General features: G+C 44.9%; 1 protein-coding gene across 7 annotated transcripts in view; it reads right to left on the reverse strand.

Annotated features, from left to right (window-relative positions):
• EGFL7 (EGF like domain multiple 7) overlaps positions 1 to 6,689 on the reverse strand; it is a 29,819-nt gene extending 23,130 nt beyond the window's left edge. For 2 of the 7 annotated variants that reach the window (XM_073314770.2, XM_073314773.2), the window contains exons 1-2: positions 6,418 to 6,686; positions 22 to 91 (exon numbers count right to left, since the gene is read on the reverse strand). The gene's annotated coding sequence lies outside the window, so the exon portion shown is untranslated. Of the gene's footprint in view, positions 1 to 21; positions 92 to 3,267; positions 3,347 to 4,880; positions 5,505 to 6,417 lie in introns of those variants that run through there. The other 5 variants (XM_073314772.2, XM_073314778.2, XM_073314779.2 and 2 more) reach the window with 5 other exon arrangements.
• Positions 6,690 to 23,635: the final 16,946 nt, after the last annotated feature.

Consider the following 23,635-nt stretch of genomic DNA (forward strand, 5'->3'; position numbering starts at 1 on the left):
TTTCACTGCTGTGTCACTCACCTGATCTGTTGAAATCAGTCATTTGTCATGAACGGAGGATGCTTCCTTTAAACGGCACCATGATTTCTTACTGTCGGAACAAATAAAACCACGGTTATGCACGGCCATTCTCCTGACGTATGATTTCCTTGATTCAGATCTTGATCATTCTGGGCCTGCTTTTGGATTCCTTGTGCACCCAGCTCTCCCTCCGGACTATCTGGGTGGGGCAGCAGGAGTACAGGATCAGGCCCAATCTCAATGCACACTTTTAGCGAATATTTATAATGGAACCACACTACAAAAATGCAACCATGTGTTGGTGGCGAAGGGATGGAAAGAAGTGACTGGCGCTGTTGTAGGACAGCGTCCGTCCTTGGGATGGTACATTTTCTTTCTGTGCAATGCAAGTCCTGGAGGACACATTTTCTCTGTGGGGTTTGCATGAGCAGGATCCTTTACACTGGTAGAAATTGGGGGTATCCCCACCAAAGTCAGTGGAGTGCCACTGGTTTAAACCTGGCACCAGAGGAAAATCAGGTCCTGTGTGACTTTAGATTGTCCCAAAGTCCAGTTATAAAATAGGCAGGAAAATGAACATGTTGATTCAAAAGAACTCCAGGTGGGACCATCTAACTCAGAGCTGGTATTCATCCCCCAAGCACTATGTTATGCTGTATCCAAGTCATTCCAAAGCAATGTGTGAGGCTGAATTAGGTGCTTAATTCCCATCTTCCTTAAGCTCCTTTGAAAATCCCAGTTTTAAAGCATCAGTACACAGCCCCAAGCAGTGTGTTATCCCATCCCCAGGGCTCGTCTGCATGGAGGAATAGCCCGGAATAGCCATTCTACACTAGCTCTCCATGTGTATGCTCTTATTCTGCACTGCCTTTGGGCAGTTTAGCGTAATCCCCTTTGGAAACAAAAAGCCCTCCCCTCCCCTCCCCCCCCCCAAGTGGAATAAGAGTACACCCTAGTTTATTTCACAATAGCTTCCCCATGCAGCATGTTATGCCATTCTCAGTGGCCCACCCCTAGGAATATGCTATGTCATCCGCAAAGCGAGTGTTATCCCACCCCTAATACTCATCCTTGAGCAATGTTATACATACTCAGTGCCCATCCCTAAGCACTATGTTATACCAGCCACAGTACTTTCAGACGTGTTCAAAATCTGCCAACAAACACAGAAACACAACTCCATGGACAAATATTTCAGTTGTCTTTGAATTCCTAGGGCGGAATTCTATCAACATGCACAATGAATCCTCATCTCATCCCTTGGAGGGAGGTCAGCGATATTATCCCTGCTCTACTGATGGGGAAATGGAGGCAGAGCGGTTATGTGTCTCACTAAAGGCCACAGGAAAAGTTAGTGTCAGAGCTAGGCATAGAATTCAGGAATTGCTGGTGCCCTGGCCTGTGCTCAACCCACTACACTACACCACTCTTTGCCAAACTGCATCTGAATTTAAGGTGAAACATTTGACTGGAAAATTTGGGGCCCAATCCTGTAAAGTTCCAAGCACCCTCAGCCTCAAGTCAATGAGTAGTAGCAGGTGCTCAGCTTTGCAGGATTATTCCTTAGTTATGTAACAGAAGTGTAAAATCATACTCAGATACCAATGTGTGAATGAGAGTGGATTAATTCACACCTAACTGCATTCACGGCACACAGCGTTTAGCTTCATATCTAATAACAACACACAAGGTAGGAATAAATACACCATAATTCAAGCTCTCTGTTATCTTATTGCTTAATTATTTCTGAAGTGCATTGCAGCAATTTATAATTTTGCAATTATTTTAATTGCTAAAATGTTTGAATTTTTGCTCCTTTTTCTAGGACAAATCTTTAATCAGGCAAACTCTCACTGACATCAGTGTCACCTAGGGCAGGACTGAAGATAAACTGATAAAAGTCTATTTGATCCCCTGTCTGTGGAGAAGCATTCAGTGCCCAGGACTGTAATATTCACTTCACCGGGCCAACGCCCAGATCTTCAAAGTTATTTAAATACCACTGAGTATCTGGGCACAAATCCTCAACTGGTGTAAACTGGGATCTCTCCCGTAATTTAAATGGAGCTGTGGTAATTTACACCACTGAAAATCTGTCCTATTGCTCTGTTAATGCTATAGAATTTCTGAAAAGAATGTTCATGTCTTTTAGTTCTTGAGTTTAAGTCTATCTGAATTTGATACCATCCCTAAACTGATAGTCTGGATGATTCACCCACGGTGCACCCCGTCAGACATTAAAAGTGGACTCCTGCTATGTCTAATATTATTGTTTGGCTCAAGACCAAGAAGGAAACATTCCTGCATCATCTCTTCTTATTTGTAAAAAAGTTGAAATCTGTCTGCCAATGCAGAGTCTTAGAACGGCAACGCTGCTTTCCCCACAGACTAAAATGTTAATTATTCCACACTCCAAATGCTTTACAGCATCAGTTCTAAATTAAAAGCCAGGTTAAATTTTAAGGGTAAAATTCTTCTATCACACCCTCATCCTCATGTCACCTGCAGTGCAGATTCTTCCAGCATGTGCTGCAATATGCTAGGCACACTGCTTCACATAAACCCCCTGACGTCAGCAGAGCTGACATGAGATCCTAGGCACTGAAGGCTGAGTGTGGGATAAAGATAGGATCCTGGATCCCTTGCACACCCAGTTCCCAGTGACATCAGAGTTTTGGGTGTGCAGCAAATGCTGCAGTAGGGCCCTGAGGGAGGACTACAGGCTTTGGCTCTAGGTCCACAAGGGACTTGTGGCTCTGAAAGAAAATGGTGCCCTGTATATATGAAAAATGGATAGGAATGACTAACAGAGGGGACACAATAGGAGACGCAGTACTAAAGCCCTGATTCAGGAAACTATCCCTATTCAGGAAGGCATGAACATAAGAGAATACGAACAGCCACACTGGAGTCAGACCGATGGTCCATGTAGCCCAGTGTCCTGTCTTCCGGCAGTGGCCAGTGCCAGGTCTTTCAGAGGGAATGAACAGAACACGGCAATTTATCAAATGATCCATCCCCGATCATCTAGTCCCAACAAAGTCAATGGGACTTAAACATGTGCTTAAGTGCTTTCCTGAACTGTGGCCTTAGAGGCAGTAAAGGGCAGGATAGATAGATAGATAGATAGATAGATAGATAGATAGATAGATAGATAGATAGATAGATAGATAGATAGATAGATAGATAGATAAGCAAATTCTTAAAACATATTTGCAACAATTTTGCTACAAAATCAGGACTGACCCAGTAGCTGTTCTACACAATGACCTCTCCTGGACTGCAGTGGGGGGTTTGCATGCAGCATAGCTCCAGGAACAGATACCTAAAGTAACAAATGATTCTTTAGTGCTTCTTTTTTAAGATACCAAGCATTTCATTTTTTAGGGAAAACCTTTCCAATTGGAATGCTTGGAAGACTTTTAAAGGGGTCTTTTAAATTAAGGAAACAGAGGAGCAACCCCTATTTCACAAAGTTTGCTAAGAAAAAAGACTGCCCACCATTCTGTTCTCTACTGCACTTGCTGTGGACCAGACTCTGATCTCAGTTACACGGTGTAAATCCAGAGTAGCTCCACTGAAGTCAGTGCAACTTAAAGCAAGTGAAATTGAGATAAGAACCTGGCCCATAGCCTTTAGCCTGTGAGCTCACCTATCGCCCGGTGCTGTGGGCACCTCTGATGCAAAGTCAACAGTCATTATTCAGGCAAATAGGTAAATGTTTTGCTGGTGTAAAGACAAACACTGAGTGAGGACCTCAGGACTGGCCTCTTATAATTAAATACTATGGCAATAATTCACTGCAGTCTAATTTTCTCCACCATAAAGAAAATGTATGAGCAACATTAATATTATTATTTAGCCAGGTTTTTTATATATTATTACTTATGCTTGCATATTATTTGCACAACATTTAGATGAGACAGTGATGGTCACTGTATAAAAGTCAAGAGAGAGAAACTTACAAAACACGGGTCTCTATTGCACCTGGATCAATCAAGAGTCACGCCATTAACTTCAGTGGAATTACACTAGTGTAAAATGGGCATAAGTCAGGAGAGAAATCAGCCCCCATGTTTTTTCCTGTACATTCACCCAGCAAATTACTCCCTAAGGAAATATACTGCCCTCAATCCATTGTGGGAATCAAGCTGAGTTGCATGCATGGATTAAATTGGTCCTTAAATCACACCTCTGCCAACAAATAGTTGCTTCAAGAAGAAATCATTTTAAAATAGATCATTTTTCTCTTATGATCCTTTGATTCTAAGAGACCGTTTCTGGTTCGAAAGTGATTGCACATAAGCATGGACCAAAGTAGAGCTTTTCTAGCTTATTGGCTTTACAAGAAGCAGACCAGTGAGGAATACTGGAATTCCCATTACTGTAGGGTGGGTATTGTAGTGGGAGAGGAGGGCAGAGAGAGATTGAATATGGGAACATTTTAATTTCTCCAGTTTGTTTTTTCTGCCATCCGTTCTCTCCCCTCCCCTCATTCCCTTTTTTTTTGTTCTTTTGTGTCTATTTTGAAGGCACACATTAAATCTCCCCCCTTATGCTCCGAATTGACTTACTGTCACATTGCCCATGTATATTGATTGAGACTTAGATTTCTTTTGCTGCAATTTGTAAATCTACTGCCCCTCCACAAAATCCATATTATAAAGAAATATGTCAAAATGAGCAAGCTTTGAGATTCAATTTCTCTTCATTAGCTGTGGGGGAACCCACTGGAGTTGGGTCTCAGATATTACTGAGGGGTGCAAATTCAGATACCAGAATTAGACTGTGGGTCACAGGGAACAATGTTTAAAAAGTCAAACAAATATACACACTAGTTACAGTCAGCGTTTTCTTACCCCACTGCTAATTCCGCTGTGATCCACAGTAGATCCAGATTTAATGATGGGGGACGGGGTCTGAGTCCAGCCACTACATCTGTGTCGCTGTCTCATGCAATCAGCTTCCCAGGGCCAATGAAGAGAGCGTCAGAAGCTTGCCCATCAGCTCATCACCTACAATTCCTTGTTCTTTTATTCTTTGCTTAGTGAATTAATCCAATTACCATGACAAAATCGTCTTTTCACTCAGAAAAAAAATGCCCAATGAAAAAGCATTCCCTAACATTTTACTTCTGTATATCTTCTATCTCCAGTGCCAGCCACCTTTTGAGTATCACAATAACTGACACCCAAAGTACCCTCCAAACTAAGGACAAAAGACAGACCGCCCACCCACATTGTGTTCTGCCCTGGATTGCGGGCAGTATATGGCTACACACACACACTGTAGAGATGTAACATCACCTACCCCTGAAATGCAGCCCCCTCTGGGGTGAAATGTGACAGCTCTTTAACAGCACACAGAACTCCTCAGGTCAGTTCAGGGAATCAGGGCAGAAAGTATGGAAATCACCCAGCTATATAGCAGTAACTTCAGACGATCTTTGACTTCTTGCTTGCCAGAATCAGATAATTCTCAGCAAATAGAAGCACACTAAATATCCAGGATATGCTGCCCCTATTTGAGATTTCTGGGACGTTCCCAGCCCCTAGGGATCATTCTGCGCTGTATTTTGCCTAATGACTTTTTTAGCATTGGTAATCGAAAACAACTGGATCTGATTAGTAATAAGCTTTGCATTAGAGCTCTTTGAATCATTGTTATGAGGGTGATGAGGGAGGAGAAAGGGTTGCATATTTGCACTGTAGAGCTATGGACCAACATGCATGTATCATATGCAGTACCAATAGCAATCTTAATCATTGTACCAATATGGGGCAGAGGGGAAAGTGAAAGAAAGTAACTTTATGGAAACCAATGAGCTCTACCTGTATAGTTCTTGTCACTGTCTCTGTTTGCTCCCACAGCCTTAAAACCCAGACTTTGACCTGTACATGGACAGTACATAAATTAAACTTATATTTGACCTCCATCACTCCTCTTTTCAAGACAAACAGCTTGAGAGATGGCGAAGTGAAATTAAAAATTTGCACGAAGGGCTGGATTCTGCCCTCAGCAATGCTGAAGACAAAGGAATTCCTCCGGATTTACCCCAGTGTAACGGAGAGCGGAGTTGGCCCTATGTGAGCACACTGGGCTCATCTCAAAAGAAGCCAATAGTTGCTTTAAAAAACTGCTTTGCTGTAAGGGTCATTACTTTTTTTATTTATTGAGCCAGACCCTGAGGTTCTCAGTTCCTTTCTCTGGTCTCATGTTCTCTGATGTTCAAAGCCGTGTTGAAGCCACTGGAGAGAGACCTCAGGAACTGGCCTGTTGCTACTGGGATAAAGTAGGCTCTGATTGGCATCTCTTTTAACCCTCATGTGCTGGCTTTCCTACCCATCCCCAGCACCTGCAGCCCTTGGGCACTATGCCCACTCTGGCATACAGTACCTGCTATGTCCTCTCCTCCTCTCTGTGCCCCTCTGCAGCAGCCATGGGAAATGGGCCACCTTCTTCTGCTCCAAGCAACTCTCCACAACCCAGCCTCCACCTCCTCTGCTGTTTGCCGCTGCTGCATGGCCAAAGCCTCTCCTCCCCAGCTGGCTGCATCTGCTCCTCTCCTGTGCCTCCCTGGCGTGGCTGGTCACTGGTGCTGCAGGCAGGCAGGAGGTCCCTTTAGAGGTGGAAGGGAGGCTTTTTATGCTTTTCTTCCTGTATAAATCAGGATTGGAATGGACAATCCCAGACAGGACTTCCTGTGTGTGTTGCTCGCTGATAACGAGCTCAGAGAACAGAACAAACACAGCGGACAGCTCACAGCAGGCCGAGAGAAGGACAGGGCCTAGGGACAAGGCAGAGCTAGCAGCCCTCGTGGGCTCCCCCGTGACACCCCAGTCATAGCGAGGGGGGGGCTAAGAGCCTCTCTAGGCCACTTCCAAGCCGTGTGGTGCTGGGACCCACAGACTTACAGAACACGGACAGCCCCAAGTGGCTGCACTGAGAGCCCCTCTCTGGAGCTCCCCAAGCTACTCTGAGGGTCACCCTCAGACCGGGCAGATAGATGTGGGGAGCTTTTCAGAGACACTGGCATGTCTTAGCTTTTAGCAATGAGCCTGGCTGCCCCTCCGGCTCTGTGTTAAACCCAGACCCGCTGCCTACAAAACAAGGTCCCATCACACGGCTTTGGGATTGGCGCTGGGGGGAGAGCTGGGCACCACTTGTGTGCCGAGTGGAACTGACCCCCCCGCCCTCCATCCCGGAGCACACCCCGATGCTTTCCATGGACATTCTGGCTGCACTCAGGCCAAGATCAAGTGGGACTCTTTCTAGAAGTGTTAAACCCCGCCCGGAACACAGCATCCCTTTCACTCCCACCGCACTGAGATATTTAAACACACGGGCTCTCAAGTGGCTGATGGGTGAAGAAAACCTACCCACCCCTAAACTCCTGGTGAGCCAGAAAACCCTGGCCAAGCCACAACTGCGTTGGACAGAAGATAATGAGCCTTTCCTATCTGTTTCATCAGTTGGAACTCATCCCAGGGCAGCAGTGACTGAAAGCCAGTAGCATCTGCTGGCTGTCCGGCAGCCTACACAAAATGAGTCTCAGTCAAGTTCCCAAGGGGGAGGCATGCATGTCCCCAGCTGGTGGCCTGCTGGAAGTCAATGCTCTCACATGGCCTCTCCAGGTTTAGTTCAGGGCACGCTGGTGGGAGAAGCTTGCACAGTCTATGCTGTACCTGGATTTGGATTAATATCTAATTATATCTATTATTAATTACTGCATCTATTCATATCTAAGCATGGAATTATACATCACAATCATTAAGGGTTTTTTTTAAATTCTCACAATAACCCCTGCAAGGTAGAGACGTGTTAATCCCATTTTACAGATGGGGAACTGAGCTACAGGGTAGAATAACAGGTTTCAGAGTAGCAGCCATGTTAGTCTGTATTCGCAAAAAGAAAAGGAGGCCTTGTGGCACCTTAGAGACTAACCAATTTATTTGAGCATAAGCTTTCGTGAGCTACAGCTCACTTCATCGGATGCATTCCTGAAGTGAGCTGTAGCTCACGAAAGCTTATGCTTAAATAAATTGGTTAGTCTCTAAGGTGCCACAAGTCCTCCTGTTCTTTTAGGGTAGAATAAGTGACTTGTCCCAGATCACACAGGAAGTCTATAGTCAAGCTGGGAACTGAACCTCACAGGTCATCCTTCCTCCCTTAGCATTTAGTCTAGAGATCGCCATCTGGCACTTTAGCATCCGCTCTACATTCATTGGGAAACAGAAGAAGAAAACATTGGGATGCATAATATTACAGCCCATCAGAACATGGGAATTTTGTCCCCAGGCCAACCCACCGATATTTTCATCCATAGTTTGTCAGGATTTCAAAATTCTCCACAATCAAAGTTTAACTACCACGGCTGGTACAACTGCCAGCCGTAGCCGGTCAAAGATTGGGGGCGGGGTAGAAATTCACGTATTTTCCCCTTTTTAAAAACATTGACATTCACAGTTTGGATTAAAAGAAATGACGTTTTGAAAACCATGCTATGCCTTGTAAGATATTTGAAACTGTTGCTCATTTTACCTAATCCACCTGCAAGGAAAGAATCCGAAAACACAGCACATGTCTTTACAGCTGCGCTGCCTCCCTTTCTCTGTGCTGGTAGGGGTGAGATCTTCACTTACACCTGTGCTCATTTACACCTTGATTCAGTCACACACATAAGCATGTCCAGACACCCCCATTCAGCGCAGCATTTAGTCATGTGAACAGGCTCATTGAAATCACAGCAACTATGCGCATGTCTAAAGTTAGGTGCATACTTCAGTGTTTTAAGGCCTTGAGATAGCAAAACACTTTAGCATGTGCTTAACTTTAAGCACACAAGTGTCCCCATCCCTATTTGGCAAAGCACTTAAGCGTGAACTTAACCTTAGCTGAATCAGCTGACAGTTTATTTCCCGGATTTACTTATTTTCCTTAGTGGGAGCCTTTTCAATGTTATTTTTACTACCATCATTTTAATTTGATATTTTTAAAAATATGTCATTTCAAACTGTGTACAATTCATTATTATTATTAGCATTGTTTTCCAAAGCATTTATCTGTCACCCATCACCATGGTATCTGGGTGCCTATTGGGTAGTGCATGTTGTCCTGAATAGTGTATTTAGGGCCTTTTCCAAAGTCCATTGAAATCCCTGGAATGACTTCCATTGACCTGCGTGGCCTTTGGATCAGGCTAAGGCAGATGCATTATACACTGAAAGCAATACAGAATTGTAACTAACCAGAGCTGGGAGGACAGCATAATGTCAGATCAGAGACCCCGCACACTGGGAAGTTCAGATCCAGAGTTCATCTAATGCTCTATAACGTGCAGTCATGGATTCAGTTCTGCAAAGTGCTGAGTACTCATGTGAAGTGCTGAGCAATCTCATGTCCCAAGATCCCCAGGTCACCAAACTCAAACCCCGCCCCCCCCACCCCCCGGAGTTTTGGGAAAGATCCGATCCAGACTCAGCTCCAGCAACTACCTCTAGCTCTAACCCATCCTTTCCCATGTCTTCTCGCTTACTCATAGCAATAGGTCACAGTCCATTGTTGAGAGCCTATCAGCCACCCACCCAGCAACAGATCACAGGGAGACAAGTGGAGAACTCTTTTTCTGACCTCTTCGTTCAAGCCAGCGGGAATGAAAATGTGATGTGTGGAAAACATTTCCTGTTTACTGAAATGTACCGTTCACGTTAACTGGTGAGGCAGGAAATGGTCACAAGAGGCCACAACATTGTGTATTTTTAAATTTGAAATAATGACACTTCATCTCCAAGAGATTTGTTATCCTTTTGTGGAGGTCAGGACTTTTGGTAAAAACGGTCGGGGGGGGGTGTATGCGCGTGTGGGTGTGTACACATTCAAAGTGCGATATTGACTTGTAGATAGTCCTGCAATCCGTGGGTGTGGGTGTGTACACATTCAAAGTGCTGTATTGATTGTAGATAGTCCTGCAATCCGTGTGTGTGTGTCTCTGTGGGTGCATTTGAAGTGGTGGGTGGGTGTGTACATTCACAGTGCTGTGTTGACTGGAGCTACTCAGGACTGCAGTCCGCGTGTGTGTACAGTGCCGGGCTGAGCTGCTGCTTGGGAGGTGCTCCTTGGTTTGAAGGGAGGCGCATGCTATACCTGCAAGAAGGGGCAGCCCGGTGCAAGCTGAGCGAATGGCGGGGCAGAGAAGGTCCCCTGTTGGAGGTGCTCAGGCTAGGGCACTTGTGGGAAATAACGAGTGCTGAAGAAAATGAAGACAACAAAGAAGCAGGGCTTCCTAGCCCATGGGAAGGACAATGAGCAAAATGCTGTGGGCCAAACTCTGCCATTTCATCTGTCTTGAGCAGGGCGTACGGCGCTTAGAAGATAAACCTTTAGGATCGTTTAGCCTGCTCTCCTCAGGCACCCCACCCCTTGTTTGGGCAGTTTGGCCCCCGGGGCACATTCAGGGGCAGTCCTTACACCCTGCACCCAAAGGTTTCCATGTGGCCCTCTAGGAAGTCCACTAGGCATTGGCATGGAGATCAAATCTATCAGCTCAGCACTCATATACTATGCTGATGGGCACGACAGAAAAACCCTAAAAGAGAGAGAGAGAGAGAAGCCAGGACATTTGTTTTCCTTGCCCCTGTGGCTGTGTTCTATCTCAGCGACATTCCACGGTCCTGATCCTTTGTCTCTGGTGGCAGTTGAAGTAGAAGAACCACTAGCTAATTTGTTCTGTTATTGTCCCACTACAGGAGATCCATTTGCTCATAAATGTTTATTCCCCCTAACTCCAAAGTCTCATCTCTTTTTCAGAGAAGCTGAATTCTGCCTGGTTTGAACTTTTAGTTTTTGGAAACTATGGGCACGAATGCAGCTGGTCCCCAGTAGGATACGCTTGCCGCAATATTCTGTTTGCTCGCATTTTAATCAACAACCTGAATGATTTTCTGGGAGAATATTATTCCATGAAAAGGTGTGACATTTTAATTAACGTCTGCAATGTCGTATTAAAAGAAGCAGGGAGCAAACTAAAGCAGATGGCAAAAGCACCATTGCATGCCATGGAGCTTTAATTTACAAGATTTCCATTCTTGCAACTCCTTTTATGCCACTTGTCCTTGCTCCTCTCACATTTGTTTTAGGCACCTGTGTAGGGCCACATCCTCAATTGGTGTAAAGCAGAATAGTTCCATTCGCTTCAGTAGCGCTATGCTGACTTACACCAGCTGAGGATCTGGCTTCTGATTCTTTAGCATTGAGCTTTGCTACGTTTACAGAAACCTTGCCAGTGAATTAAACAGTAGCTAGGGTGCAATGTAAATCCTTTGCAGGCTTCTATGGCAACACGTTGAATTTGGGAGGATTAGCTAGTGATTGGGCTTGGGCCTTGGTTTCCTGCGTTCTAGTTCGGTGACTTCTTGTGTGATCTTGGGAAAGGTATTTAATCTTCGTGCCTCCATTTTCTCATCCAGGGATAATAAAACCTACAGTACAATCACAGGGGTGTTGTGATGCTTAACCAAGTGAAGTCTATAAAGCTTTTTTTAGATTAACGCATGAAATGTGCTACATAAAGGTGACTCCTTTTATTCCAGATGACATGGAACCCCACTGGCTTTCTTTCCCTTGTTAAAAAGAGAAATCAGATACTTACCTGAGCTGGAAAAGGTGGCTGGAAATGGGATTTTAAACCTGAAACGCTTTGGGGACCCTGGGAAAAAACAAAATCTTTCCGCGCTGGGCTTCCATGGCACCTGGCTAGCGGCTCTCATCCTTTCATGCCTCATTGATTTGCTGGGGGGACACACCTGTCAGCCAGCAGCACAGCAGGTGTTCATCACCTAGGAGCGCCTGGAGTGAATAGAAAACACTGACATGAATGCTGGGCTCCAATATGCCCATGTTGCTCCCATTGAATTCATAGCCACATGTGCACATCCAAGAACCTGGGCCCAGTGCATCACACAAAACTTCACCCCTAGAGTACATCCTGTTTCTGATACATGCTACTTGCCCTGAGTTGAACTGCAGCTATTCTTATCTTTGTCTTTTCTTTAATAGGATTCTCACAGTGGATATAGCCTGGGATGCACTGGTGGGTTATGATTAAAGCCACCTCTAGGATTTCGATGCACACCGCTCAATAATTGCACAGGGGAATCCCAGCTGTCCCAGAGCCATTCCTTCTGACAATCACAGTGGAACAAACAAGGCAGGAGTCTTGAGAGTCCATCTGAGAATCCATCCCAGATTTTACAGTGAACCTAGCACATGCTAGACCCGAACTTTGGGAGTTTAGGGAGTGCTGGGTAACTACCCATGCGGAGCAGACATGGTTAACAGAGCGCTTTGAGGAAAGGAGCTACCATGGTGAACCTGGTGCCCCACAGTACAGCTGGTCAAAAAATGGGGGCAAGGGGAAGCCTGGCAAAAATGAAAGTTTGGACAAAATGTTTGGACAAAAATGAAAAAGATTTTGCCAACTTTTCTCGTCAGAAGTTTGGGGGCTTTCATAGATAATCTGAAAACTGTGGGGTGAAAAAAAGCAACCAGCAATTGGTTTTGAAAACAAAAAGAGTAATTGACATCAGACATTTCCCATGGCAATTTGTTTTCATGAAACAGCCATGTTTTGTTAAGAAAACAACGAAATAACATCAAACAAAATGAAACAACAAACAAAAAATATTTCAGTGAAGAATTTCAGCCAGGTCTGAACAACATTTCCCAGCTTTTCTCAGCAGGAAACCACACAATGCACTCGGGTACTAAGGTGATGGGGAATGGAGGACATGTCAATTAATCTGTCTAATCTATCTGTCTGAGGGATTTATAACATGGCCAAGAGCGTCAAAATGGCTAATGATTTGGGTTGCCTCAGCCTGTGGGTGTCCCAAGTCAGGGCACAGGAGGTATTTCACACTGGGAACCAAACAACTGGAAGGACCAGAAGGAGAAGTCACTTTTGGACTATTTGGCTGCATGTCATTGGTGTTTGTGATGGGGGTTTTTTAATGATCTTATTTTAAAGAGCCGATCTCAAACAAACTTTTTAAAAATAAACATTCTGGAAAGTCTGTTCATGTCAAGTCTTTCCCATATTGTTTCAACTTGCCTGATTCTTGTTATCAATTCATAGTTCCCAGGAGGTGCTTCCGAGCTGTCTGAAGATATGAATTAGAAAGGGTTTCTAAGTTCCAAGATCAAAGCTGCACCTTTACATACTAAAGGAAATAGCTAGAAATATCAGATTTTACCCCATCTCATTCAGAATTCAAGTTTAGCACTTCTTGGGGCAGGAACCATCTCTCATCTCTGCTTGTACAGCACCTAGCAAAATGGGGCCCTGACCCCTAACTGGGCCATCTAGCTGCTAGCAGAATATAAATAAAGAAAGGATTCATTAATAGTCTGATCCAGCTGCACTGAAATCAGTGCGAATCCTTCCATTTGGATCAAGCCTTTTATTGCTACATCTCCTAATTTAACACCATGAGCTAATCATTATTGATTTATTATTTAAAACATTCAACTCCCTGGGCCCAGTCTCACATTGGAAGTGATAAGGGTTTTGACCAACGGCAGCCTGAGGATCTGATCCCACCAATGCTGACTTGCATGAGCAGTCCTTGTGTGAGTAAATGGCCCCATTGACTTTAGCGGAATGACTTGCTCAGGTAAGGACTACTTGGGTAGCTAAGAGTTCACAGAGCCTGGATTTAAGGCCCCTATTCAGGAAAATATCTCTGTTGTGGAAACACTTGAGCACGTGCTTAAAATTAGATATGTGCTCATGTGCTGTCTCGAAAAGGGAGGGACTGGAGCACATGCTAAATGGCTTTTCTGAATCAGGACCCAGGCGAGAACGATATGCCGTGGAAAGTGCTCGACTGCATTCTCCCTGCTGCCACACCACAATGGAAATTGTACAGCAGCATTCTCTGCACTGACAATGACGCTCCATAGAGCCAGCCTCTGTGTAGCTAATGTATTAAGTTCAAGGTGGCTGTTGCCGAATCAGACCCCCACGTGCTATTAACCTTGCCTCTTGCTTCTGGTATGTTGCTGATCTCAAATGAGAGTTCCAGGGAAACCAGATACAAGAGAGAGGGAAGGCTACCGAAGAGCTTTGCAAAGTAATGTCTTTCTCGCAGGCTGGGAAATCTGGGTGTAGCGGGGTGACTACCCCTCTCCTCCCCTGAAGGGGTTAAAGCAGCCCTGCAGAGGGCTGTGAATGGGAAAAGCAGGCTCATTGGGAAAGCAGCCACAGCTGGGGCCAGCTTAATCAGGGTCCAGCTGGCCCTTATAAGAGGGCTGGGGGCCAGAAGCAAAGACAGATACTCTCTCTACCTTTCTAGAGAGAGAAGGACCTGGCTGCCTGGGAGCTGAGAAGGGTATCTAAGGTGGAGCAGGGCTGGGGAAGGGCAGAGGATGCTGGGGAGCTCCAGCCTAGCAAAGCCCCGGGCTGCAGGCCTAGTGAAAATCCTATGAAAGGGTCCTGGGGCAGCCCAGAGATAGGCAGAGGCAGCTGGTCCAACCCCCCTTGCTGATGGTGAGTGGCTATTACAGATAGCAGTCTGCCCTAAGGAGCAGGGGCTAGATGATGACCAGCAGTAGCCCCTTAGGTAAGGTGGGGATAGAGGGTTGGGGGTTCCCCTGAGTGGGGATACCCAGACTGTGGGTTGCTGCGGTGGGCAGCACCCCTGGGTAAAGGGCACCAGGGTCCTGGAGGGACATGGGGGACAGCGGTGGGCGAGACACCGGCCTGCAGAGGACGCTCCTGGCCGGAAGAGGTAATTCCCAGGATGACCAACAGGAGGTGCCACGCCCATGAGTCACTGCCCCATGACACTGGGTCTAGCAACAAACACAGAGTAGGAAAGCGGGGGCAGAGTAAGTTATCAGAGAAACAGTGGCTGAGATCTTTGAATGCTGCCTAGGAGATTCAGATCCCTAATTCCCATTCATTTTAGCAGGAAGTAGGTGCCGCAATCCGTCTGGCAGCATAGAAATAATCATCCTTTATTGAACTTTCTAATATCATGCATTCTCCAAAATGTCTGTAAGATGGAAACAAATGTCATGAATGTAACAAATGACGCAACACTGATGATTCAGCTGATATGCATTTGATGAAGTGGCTGGGAAGGGAATGAACTCATCTTCAAACTATATTCTCGGTGATCAGCCCTTGGTATTCTTATTTGTAGAGTGATAGGGCCTGGGATGGAAAAGAGAAAATCCGTGGCAGTAATTTCACAGCCGCTCTTGAGCCAAGCTGACTCAATAAAAGTTTCCTGGTGGTTTTCTTTATCTTCTCTTTGGTGTGGGATAATGGTTCATGTTTGTCTTGCCAGAAAGAGTTTTCCCTTATCTCAAAGATATCTCCCTTGTTGGGGCTGAGGTGCCACAAGTCCTCCTTTTCTTTTTGTGAATACAGACTAACACGGCTGCTCCTCTGAAACCAGAGAAAGGAAAGAAATGGAAGGTGGGGCAAATCACATTTGTGGTTTCAGATGTTTCTCTTTGTACGGCTGGGCACTAATGGGCTGTGTTCAGAAGAGGCATGATACACACCAAGGTAAATAGCTTTTTTTCAGGGCTTAGCAACTTGTAGGATTGGGCTCTGAAGACCTAACCTAGTTCTCATCTTTCACTGAAGCCTATGATAAAAAGGACTACCGAAGCCTGAACAAGAACCTGAGTATTTTGTCCCAAATTATTTACATTGGTTGAAGATAGGGCAGTGTGTGTGCATTATACATCTATTCTTTGAATGTAAAAAGATTAGATCCTTGAATTTACCTTCACCTGATCAAAAACCCAGAGAGGTAAAACTCTCATTGACGTCAGCGGGCTTTGGATAAGGTCTGTAGTGAGGAACTCTTACATTATAAAAACATACATAAATCCAGGCATTAATTTCATGCAGTTAGTTTCACCTATCTTTCATTTCCATTAGAAGGTTCTGTATAAACAGTTAACCATGACTTCCATAATCACCCCACTAATGTTTTTGGAAGCAAATAGACCTTAATGTTTGTCTCTTTCTTTTTTTTTCATTTCCCCTTAGTTTTATATCAGCACAGGATATGTCAACAGATCATTACCTAATGGCTGATATCTGCTGCATGCTGTCTTGAATTACATGCATCATCATTCTTCCTTTTTTTTTTTTTTTTTTAGTAACCACTTGCCAACAAAGTGTAACTCCTAAAAGCCGAGCTCCTCTTTCAGCAAATAAATAAAATATACGTGTGGAATGTTCTATAGTAAATGACATTAAATGATCAAATGAGTATAAATAAATCCCAGACACTTCCTACACTGTGTGAATGCAGCAAAGAAACATTCCCCCGGCCCCCCTGCCCCCCCCCCCCCCCGTTTCCAACCTTAATGATCTGCTTGTCTGGTGTCTGAACATTTTTAGAAGTAAATCAAGTTTAAACGTTTAAAAATCAGCGTGTTGCCATTGCTTCTCATATAGGGAACCTGATGATTATGCAGGTTAATGAAAGCTGCCTTCTGCCGTTGACTCCAATGACTTAAAATCCCTTCAAGATTGGGCCTCTATGTAGCACTGTGAGGTATGGCTCCAAAAAGGAGATAGGTCATCGAAAAAGGGTACAGAGAATGAAATTCATCCCTGTGCAGCAAAAAGCCTATGCACCATTTAAGTTCTACACCAGCCCATAGGACAAGTTGGATGAGTAAATGGGACTTAAATGATACATAGGGATTACTCACCATAGGGCTGAAGTAGGCCTTAAGTGGTACTTTTGTGTTGGCTCTCCGCACAGAAGTGGATTTGACCCCATATGAAGAGACCTTACAATAAGAAGGCAAGTATTTTCCCCACCTCCTCGAATGGCACAAGACGGGATTAGAATCCTAGAGGCTATTTCTGTGCGACACGTCCCTCAATCTCAGCAGTGATAGCATGCACATCACTGAGCATCCGATTCCAAATATCTTAATAAAGATATAGAAAAACTGCAAAAGAAAAGACAAATTCGGAAGCATAGAAGAAAGGAATAAACACCATGGGTAGACAGAGGCTTGATATTCGATAATGATGTAGTCACAATAAGTCAATGAGAAACGCTTTGCAGGATGAGATCTATTATTGATTAATAGAACAGTACTGAGCAATGAAGAGTTTTCCTTATTGAAAACCTTGTCGCAGTGAAAAATATACTCTAAGGACCTAACTCTGATCTTGGTTGCACAGGTGTAAATCCAGATTAACTTTCCTTCTGGAGCAGTCTATAGAATTTAATAGACACTAAACCAGTAGGGTTCTATAGAAATGAACTAGAGAGCTATAGATATTATTCGAAAACCTATAGAATTGAATGGAGCATGATCTTTTTCTATAGAATTATTAAAGCCACCTGTAGTGTGGAATAGAGAATTATACCCCTGTCAGCAAATTCTCTCCATTGCTTTAAAGACTCTATACAAAAGAGGTTCTCTGTCTTTCACAGAATATCATGGTCAGAAGGGACCTCAGAAAATCATGTAATCCAACCCCCTGTTCAAAGCAGGGCCAATCCCCAATTTTTGCCCCAGATCCCTAAATGGCCCCCTCAAGGATTGAACTCACAACCCTGGGTTTAGCAGGCCAATGCTCAAACCGCTGAGCTCTACATTCCTGCCTTTCCTTCTGCCTTGATTGGATTTACCCCAATGTAGCAGAGAAGCAGAATTCAGTCCCAAAAGTCATGCAATGAATGCAGAAGTCCAAACTTAGGAAATAGGAAGAACAACAAAAAAGAACTGTTGATGGGGTTTTTCTTTGAAATTTGACGTGAATCAAAATGGCCACAGCCATGTATTTTGTTGAAGCACTTATCTCAGCCAAAGGAAGAGGAAATTCCCAAGAATGTGTGTTCGTTAAAAATATTAACTAGATCTAATGATTATTTTTGGTAGCTAAAACTTCCTGGGCGGAGGGTTTTCTGCATGCACTGGGCTTTACCGAATATTTCAGTGCAAGTTTAATAAATACCCATTATGCTCAACTCACTACACAGTTTACAATGCAATGGATAAAGGGTGGAGATGTGTTTCTCTTTCTTTTGTATTGTAAGCCCCTGGTAAAGTGCACGGAGTTGCACTGAATTAGCGTTTGGTTATTTTCTCGTATCCTCAAATAAAGGATGCTGGTTCACACAGTCCGAAATCTCTGTTTCCTCTCTGGCAGGAAACAGGAAGTGAATGCAAGGGGGAGATTTGGAGTTTGCTCCTAAGAACAATTAAACTCTCCTCCAGAGGGGAAAGGGATCTGCGTCAAAAGGAATTCACCTTTTTTTGGAAGGGAAGAGAGACTGACCTTTAGTTTAAAAGCCGGGAAGAATAAAAAGCCGAGGCATTTAGAGCTGCCTGCACAAATAGAGTCATAAAGGCCTTTTCCTGATGTAATGATTCCAGAAGCCACAAGTGACTTTGTTCAAGTGGTTCATACTGGCTGGAGTGGTGGGTCCTTACTGAAAACGCCCTGACTTGCTATTCCAGGTGAAGGGTGTCGCCCAGACCAGCCGACTATCCCTGTTTCGGAGGGACAGTCCCTGTTTTTTTAGCAAAATATTTCCCATTTGTTACTGCAGCCCTTCCAAAAGTTTTCCTGGCCCAAGGCACTTCAACGACTTTAGAGAGCTGTCCTTATCTTCCTTCCCAAATATCCCTATTGATAGCTCTCCAGTGCTGGCAGATAGGACTTCAGTACAACCTGCCCCCGAGACAAGAATTAACAGTGGAACAGCCAAAGCTGCTCTCTTTAAAGTTAATGACAAAACTCTCACTGAACTCCCTCAGTGCAGGATTGTGCCCTATAGCCCTGATCCACCCCCCAATGAAATTAATAAGAGTGTTTCTATCGACTTCACTGGCTGTTGAAGGGAGCCCTTAATTAGCAAATGGGGTCCATTTTAAGAGACATATATATGTTGGGTCAAGTTCTTATTCATTTTGTGCCCATACCTTACTCAGGCTTAAATACAGTCTGGAAATCATCAAAATACAACATCCAGACCAAACTCAGGATTTATCAGAGCTGCATACTTCCAACACTACTTTATAGTGCAGAATGCTGGGGACTGACAAAGTATGATACGACCAAATAGTCTTCATTCCATACAACCTGCCTCCAAAAAATCCTCTATCCTTTGGCCCAGAACAATCTCAAACCAAGACGTATTCACACAGTACAGCCAAGAGGATCTGAGCACCATCATTGCCAGGATGCATTGGAGATGGATTGGCCATGTGCTTCGGATGGACACTGAGTCCATCACCAGAACAGCAATCAAATGGACACGTGAAGGCAAGCGAAAACCAGGCCACCTGAAAACAACACAGCGAAGAGCTGTGGAAGCCGAGCTGAAAAATCTTGGGCACAGCTAGGGAACCATTGAAAGACTTGCCAGAAATAGACAGGTGTGGAGGAGCTTCGTTGCTACCCTAAACACCAGAGGCGTAATGGGTACTAATGAACTAACTTACTTACTCAGGCCAGGTTCCCATTGGAGATGAAGCCAATGGAAGTTCTGACCGGGTACGAATGGAGAGCCTGAGGCTGCGGGTACCAAGCACCCTGAATTCCCACTAAAGTCAATGCTGTGCCGCACCGGGCAGGATAAGCCCTTGTAACATGACTTCAGATCTTGGCCCAATGTAACTAAACACAAGGAAATCGCACGTTTCACCTCCTTCTGGTGTCTTTTTCCTGGAGATCTCAAAGCACTTCACAAGTATTAATTAGACTTCACAATGGCCCCCTGAGGTAGGGGCTGTTAAACTCCCTGTACAGATGGGACCACTGAGGCACTGGTGAAATAGTCAAGACTAGAACCCAAGAGTCCTGACTCCTGGCTACCGGCTCTAATTACTGGACACTTTGGGTCAGATCCTCAGCTGGAGTAACTCAGCAGCGCTCCATTGGCTACCATGGGGCCATGCCACAGTTCTCACCGGCTGAGGACCCGCTGCCTTAAACTGATGTTCCAGTTTTCAGCTCCCTTTTGGCTGCTGCAGCTAGAGCATCATTTTCCCTGTCACACTTGCCACACGTGTTGTAGGTAATTTATAGGGGATGGTTGATTGAGGGCCTTTGGGATGTTGCAAGAATCATTCTTCCCACATATTTAAACAAGCTAGTCCCGAGCAGGTTTCCTCTCCTCCAAGCAAAATATTTGTTCAGCCCATGAAACCACAGCTGGGCAATGTCAGCAGTGAATGTTGGTGAATGTCAGTGGAAGGAACAGAAACTAATTAGACAAAAGGGGCGAGATTCCTCCCTGGGAGAACTCTGCTGAAATCCATGCAGGCACACCAGGAAATTTAATTTGGCCCAATAAGTAAATCCATAATTTTTTTGCTCCCTTCCTACATGAACAGGCTTCACTCAGGCAGGCAGTCCCATTGATCGCTATGAGCAGCAGAACCAGCTTCTTAGTGCCCAATCCCTTTCCAGTTGAACTCACTGAGATCAGAATTCGGCCCTATGACTACACTGATTTATTCTGTGTGATCTGCACTGGCTACCTAGCAAATACCAGGTTTTAAGGTTCTGGGGACAAGTGCTGGACTCACTGAAGTCGTCGGGCATTGGCATAGGTTTTGGATCCTGGTCTTTGTCTCTCAAGCCCTAAATAGGCTAGGGCCTTGCAACATGAAGATACACCCTTGTGAGCTAGCTGCATTTGAGAGGGAAGCTAAGGCTGGTGGGACCCAGATTCAAACTCTGAGGGAGAAGGTCCACACAGTGCTCAGCAATGGGGTCTTGGCCAAGGCATTCACAGCCAAGGCAACTGGACTGAGCCTAAGCTTTGCTACTTGTCGGCAGCACTGCTCTTTTTCTGCAGACCTTCTCTCCCGTATCTGCCCGGAAGGACCGCCCAAGCTGTGGACTCTCGGGAATGTACCTCCTAGGTCTGATTCCTCCTGCATGACAGCTTACATCTGCCCATGGGCTGGGAGAGCGAATGCCTGCCATCTCTTAAACTAATGATTGCTACTTTGGGGTACGTGTAATCGGTGGGCAAATACGACAGAGAGGAGCATTTTCAAAAAGTACATCAATGAAAACCTGGGTGAGGGAATATCTTCTATTGGATCAACTGGTGTGGTGAGAGAGACCAAACCCAGAGCTCTGGGTAAAGATGGTCCAACCAAAGGTATTACCTCACCCACCTTGTCTCGCTAATATCCCGAGACTGACTCAGCTGCAACAACACTGCATAGAATAAAAAAACCCTACCAGGGAAATCCGCTCCCGATGCTAAAACTGCCATCCTCCAACCACATCTTGGCAGGCATTCACATTCCTTGTCCTGAGGACCAGGATTCAATTGGCATGCAGCTGGAGTCGCATCACCATCCGTCCAGCACTTGGAAACACGCAACCATAGATCATAGAGGAGCTTAGTGAAAGATGTAATTGTTTGTGAATGGAGTGGGCATCACCTTTGTCAAAATTATGTGTCATCTGAGCCTTGTGCTGGACAAAGGTGCATCTGGAAGTGGCCTCTATTGTTATTAGTCACCGTATATCAGGAAATGGTGTCATTCTCTATGGCTGCTCTGTCTTCTGCGGTTTCATTGCCCGTGTTAACCTCTAGGCTGCTCGGAATTTACATCTTTTACCTTATTAGCTGATTAATTTCACACAAGGCCTAACGAATGTAGCCAATCAACCTACAGCAACAAGACAGAATTTATTAGAGTTCAAGGGAGAAATTCTTGCTCCCTTGAGGACAATGGCAAAACTCCCATTGACTTCAATGGGGCCAGGATTTCTCCCCTTATGTATTAAGCTGTCTCTTTAACATATTAAGCCCTGAGGTCACTGAGGATAACGAGACTATGTATATAAGTATAGTTTCCACACTTGAGTAATAATGTTCAGGATCAGGCTCAACTGTGTTCCGTTCATATTTCTGGGTTATCTGAAATCCTGGTCAGCCTGGCATTAAACTCTCCAAACTCTCACCTAGTCATTCAGACTACAGAGCTTCACAATGAACTTGGCCCACTGTAAGAGAATGCACAAATAGCCTATCAGGAATGCAGCCTGTGGCCTGAAGGGCTAGAGCAAAAAGGGAAAGACAGCGAGACGGATAAAGAGAGAGAGAGTTGGTGGACTATGCTGAGAAAGAGCTAATTGGCTGACACGTCCATGGAGAAAACACACACCTGAAAAATGAGCGCAGTCACCTGGGTGAAATTCTATCATGGGATTCTCTCCCATCATCTGAGATAGAGCTTTTGACGATGTAAACAGCTAAATAAGAGGAGCCTGGGTTTCCTCCCCACTTTGGATTGTGGCTATTTACATTGTGTACCACAGTGGTTTTCAACCTGTGGACCACAGACCCTTGGAGGTCCAAAGGTTATGTCTCAGGGGTCCATGAAAGGTTGTTGTTACCATAAAACAGTGGTTTTCAACCTAAGATCTGTGGACCCCTGGGGTCTGCAGACTACATCTAAAATTTCCAAAGGGGTCCACACCTCCATTCAAAATTTTTTAGGGCTCCACTAATGAAAAAAGGTTGAAAACCACTGGTGTAACATAACACTCAGCAAACAGTTCTTTGAAGGGCAAGGAATTGGCTTTGTTCTGGCTAGAAGGCAGAATGCTCCGTAGCATGGATATCCAGTATATATTTTATCTTCCACAAAGGAGTGGGGAGTCACAGCACTGGACTTGTGAATCTGGGTTCCCTTCCCAACCCTGCTACAGACTTAGTTCAATTACCTCAGACATGTCACTTAAACCCTCTGCGCCTCGGTTTTCCCTCCATAAAGTGGGGCTAATACCTATATCCTAAGAGAGACCAAATTTCTTACTGCTCCTAAAGCGCTCTGAGATGCTTGGAAGGAAGATGCTGTAGGAGGGCTCTGTGATGAGCTCAGGGAGGTTGTACTGTACACAGGGGGCTGGCAGAAGAAGGGGTGGAGGTGACTGTGTGAAGATGACAAGCAGCTGGACAAGGCAGGGGCTATTAGCAAAGCAAGGGGCAACATGGGTCCGCCTGACAAGCACGGATGTCAATATGGTCCAGAGAGCTCCATAGGTTTCTTTCAGCACGGAGGTCCTGCTCATTTGATACTCAGTCCTTACTCAGGCTTTCACTGAAATCAATGGGATTTAGCTAGGAGAAGGACTGGGAGAAAACAGGGGAAAGAAAGGACCTCAAGAGTTAGACTTTGATCTACCTTTGCAAGTGCCATCTATATGCATTAAACACTTGCACTGAGAGGAGAGCGTAAGGGGAAGCAGACATGCTAGAAGCAGATACAGCTTTTAGTGCGTTCCATGGCCAGTCTGAAGATGTGAAGGTTTTCTCTCCACTGCTATAGGATCTTTCTTACTCAATGAAACGCAATGGAACCTGTGCCAGCCAAAGAGATTGCTGGAAGGCCGGGGCCAATATTTATTGGCAGAAAGAAAAATAACCCTTTAGCCTCTTTATTCATAAAATGCAACATCCTTTAACGAATCAGACTCTTGTGAAAAGCTGCTCTCTCACTGGCTGAAGGGCACAATGGGTCTGTTCTCTAAGCCAATGAGGACTTTGAAGGTCAGTAAAGGCACAGTGAGTTAATGTCATAGACAAAG

This window comes from Lepidochelys kempii, chromosome 16 (genome assembly GCF_965140285.1).
Source record: "Lepidochelys kempii isolate rLepKem1 chromosome 16, rLepKem1.hap1, whole genome shotgun sequence".
NCBI classification, from domain to species: Eukaryota; Metazoa; Chordata; order Testudines; family Cheloniidae; genus Lepidochelys; species Lepidochelys kempii.